Genomic DNA, 4,553 nt, shown 5'->3' on the forward strand with positions numbered 1-4,553 from the left:
CAGACAGACAGACAGACAGACAAACAAACAAACAAACAAACAAACAGATACACTTCGATGCGTAATGTTCGAGAAGGATGTGATATAGAGAGCAAGGAATTTAAAGAGAACCAGACAGACAGGCAGACATACAGACACAGAGAAACAAGGAAAGCTAGAGACAAAGGAAAGATAGAGCTCCGTGTTTGGATCTTTGGAGAAAGCTTATTGAATGCTGCGCGGTTTCGTTACAATTTAAAAAAAATCGTATTTATTTAGTGACATTTGACATGCTCTGCACAAATGCCAAATGCTGCATTTAAACACTAACTCACAATCACTAATGGCCATGAACATCCCCTCGATATATGATGTCTTATACATGAAAGTGGTAGTTCAAAGTAAACTTGTTTTATAATTAGCTATAATCAGAGGTTAAATAACTTCAAGACAAAGTTCCTTCCAAACACTGTTGGATATACAGGTAAAATACAAAAAATCATAATATATTACAATCCAACATGAAAATGTAGAAATTAGCGGCATGTTATGGAAATTTTTCCACGGAATATTTAAAACGGAAAGGATGATCTATTCAACATGGACACACGAATTTCGAAATTGGGTCTTTTACTTTATAAGTCTGTATTATATTCTCTCTGTTTTGATCGTCTCAATATTATACAGTGTTGTTACGGTAACATCGTCTTGCTAAGCGGAATGTACTGACGATCTCAATATATCGATACATGAATTCAAATTACACGTATTCACCAAACTCAGAATAGCTAGAAGGTTTGAAGATGTTCATGCGGATCTCCAGAACGTGACAAAATCTTGGCATTTGTGCTGAACCGAAGAGATCTATCAAAGGGGCAATGGCGTGACGTCATTATTCCATCTTCTATTTTCTAATACTTTATGGCCAAGCACGGGAATCTCTAGTAATGTACATTACACAGCTGGTTAACAACAAAATGTTCCTCAAGACATTAGTTAATGTTTTCTGCTCGACATTTCGCTGTGGAGATCGAACTATAAAGGACAAGATATAGATAATGGAAATTTCTCTGAATGTAAGAAAAATGATATTTATTTCATTTGAGTCATTATTATTTTTAAACAAATGGTTTTGTATCCCTGATAAAATGAATAAGTTATTGATGACCATTGGATAAATCACATTGTATTTAAACAACATAATGATACAATATTAACAGAAATGCGAATTCGTTTTTCTGTTGTTTTTCAAATATCAACGCCTCGAGCAATAATGGAATGACACAAATAGAATACATTTGCACAGCAAAACGTTTCAATATGACGCCCTCAGGGTGAAACCAATCTGAAATAAAGAACAACTGATGCTTAACTCCTGCACTGATATGAAATTGCTTAGATGTACAGCTGTGTAAACAATTTGATAAAATAGTTAAGCAAAGTATTGATAGATATTATTTTTCCAAATACATCTACGCTTGTTAAGAAAATAATATATCTACATATCTTTAAGATAACGTTTTGAAATATATTACCAGTATATCTGAATAATGCAATTTCTGGAATGAATTAATTACATCTGTCATAACAAGATGTAATAATAGTTATAAAAGCTTGCAAACATATCACTGAATAAGATCAGATATATGACTTTTTCTCTCGAACAAAAAGTACGAACGTTCACCTACCAACGCTATAAAACAAGTGAAACTATGCCTTGTGTGCGTTTGTGTAGAAGACCACGTTTTATTAGGAATCATTCACTCACAGCTTTAAGTAGTCGATATGTTATCAAACATTTGTCATTTGCAGTGATGTTTCAAAAGAAATAAAATACTATCTCCGACCTTAAGTATGTATAAGTTATATAGAACTGCTATTGATACCTGTGGTATCGTACACTGAGTATTTGTCCGCTAATTGCTACATATATGTAACTTACGTCGCCATATTTGGTAAATATCTTTAAGGATATTACTCTTCTGTTCTCATCTATTTTGTTCATTGTGCAAACTATTGTGAAATGAAACGAGAAAAGAAAACTTTACACAGTAATGATTTATTATTTTGTTACGCTTGATTACGTTACCAGTGAAAACAGACACAACTCACCACTCGTTGTCATGGAAACCGTCTGAAAATTGATCATATGTAGCATATGCTTATGTAATTCGATATCTATGAGATCCGATTACCATGGTTCGACAAAGATACATTTAGATAGAAATAGACATACATCAAACTATGTATCGACAGACTTGATAACATACTACTCTGCCTGTGTACAGAACTAGTAAATCTACATTGCAATATATCAATGCTTACAACGACTTTATATAACAGTGAAGATATGAAACATGTATTCATGTATGTATGTATGTATGTATGTCACGGCTTTCATGAATGTGCTTGTTGCAATGTCTCCAGAGATTATTTAAATATTTCATGAGACAGATGAGTTACTCACTGGTGATGAAATATGTTGTCAGAGAGTTAGATATATATGAGTAAATCCTGTTGTGTGTACGTTTCTGATATAGTTCGTGTTAGTTGTCAGTGTTTTCTTTAAACAAAACATAACATAACTAGGGATGTCATACGGAGTCCCCTCGTGTGGCATAACCACAATGGGACATTGTGCACATTCAAAAATATATGTCTCTGTCTGTCTGTCTGTCTGTCTGTCTGTCTGTCTGTCTGTCTGTCTGTCTGTCTGCCTGCCTGCCTGCCTGCCTGCCCGCCCGCCTGCCTGCCTTTCTGCCTGCCTTTCTGCCTTTCTGTCTGCCTGTCTGTCTGCCTGCCTGCCGGTCTGTCTGTCTGTCTGTCTGTCATATAACTATCCTTGAAACTTGGGTCAAACATCACCACTCCCTTAGTAATAATTTAACTTAAAGCCTTTTTGTGAAATGACCAATAGCCCAATAAGTTCAGGCAAGTTCTACTTACGGAACTCAGCAATTGTATGGAATCTCATCTGAAGATTCTTTAATAACACATTCAAGTTATCAAGAGTCGACCTTTTAAACGCAGTATTAAATTGACTATGAATTAAAGATCAAACGTCGGAAATTGAAACTATTGTCGTGTATCATACATATAATAATATAAGCCTGGAATGTCTGAGAGTTTTCCCAGTTTTCAAGAAACATTAATATTTTGATCATGTATTACTCTATTGAAGCACAAGGATTAAATTTGTATAGAATGTCCCATTAAAACCATCAATATGTAAATAGATCAGCAATAGCATAACACGTATAGATATCAAAAACAACTGAACACAGGGATAAAGAAGGTAGCGTTTGACGAACACAATTAAAAAATTGAACTTTTTGTACGGAAATTTAATAATCAAATTTTAATGTTTGAAATCCATGTCTTTTGACGAATAAAAAACAACGAAGATGCATTGTGATGATGGTAATGTTCAAAAATGATATTTGCCGTATATTCATTGTCACGAAGGCCACATCTTTCTTTTGAATTGTTTAACTATGGATCTTGTAAAAGTCGTGAACAATTCAATTGCACAGGGTTGGGCTTATTTTTGTAATAGCCCATATTACTTCCAAAACGGTTTCCTTAGAATGTACACTGATTTTTTTACTATAATTCTGCCTGTAATAGAGATGAATACCCATACATACATACATACATAGTAGGGACAGCCACTTCATTACGGACATGGTTTGTAATTGCAACCCATCCTTTCTCATTAATCAAATAAGAGCTGTCGTTCAGTTTGACTCGACCGAACAACGCAGCTTTTCCCGTGTAATCCGGTTTCCTCCTGTATTAAAACCGAACCTTCCTCTTGTTATTGGGCAATGCCTGTTGGGCTGTTTATAAATAATTAAATCAGAAAAAATCTCAAGTTTCCAATATTTTTTGGTATTTGGAATTTGGCCAGTCTTGATGTAGAATTAGCTTTCTTGAAGTTAAGTGATTATCCTTAGTTGTAAAGAGTCAAGCGGTGATTAATGCAACATCTGCAATCAATCAAATTGATTGCTCCATTAGAAACAATTCAACCAAAACTCTCTAATGTTTTTCTATCGCTTGTCATAGTACGGATGGGTACTTATATGCACACAGGTAATGAACCTTTACCCTTATTTAGTTCAAGCAAATCCATTATTACTTCAAATATCATAGGTCACAGTATAATTGTTATTGCTGTTGTATGCAAAGTTCAAAATTGTGTTAACTTGAACCATTTTAGAGCCATATGATCGACGAATCCACTTTACAGAAATTTTGCACCAACAAGTGTATTTGTGTCATATAAAAAGGGACAAACTTTCATATTTTAAGTTGGGGTAATTCAAGCTACTTTGACCTTCATGCAAATTGCACAACGAGGCACTTTCTTCCTTAAAAACTAAATTACAAAGAAAAAAAAGGTCAAAAGCAATTTGAAGGGTTTGCCCAACATTTGATTGTGAAGCACAACTCAACCATAAATTTTGAAGTTATGTTTGACGAGCCTGCGATATGTATCCAACCCAACCCATCCCAAAAGCTTGAAGATAATTAACTGTAAATCATAACCTTCATATTCGTCTACCTTATTT

Source organism: Glandiceps talaboti, chromosome 9 (genome assembly GCF_964340395.1).
Source record: "Glandiceps talaboti chromosome 9, keGlaTala1.1, whole genome shotgun sequence".
In the NCBI taxonomy this organism is placed as follows: Eukaryota; Metazoa; Hemichordata; class Enteropneusta; family Spengelidae; genus Glandiceps; species Glandiceps talaboti.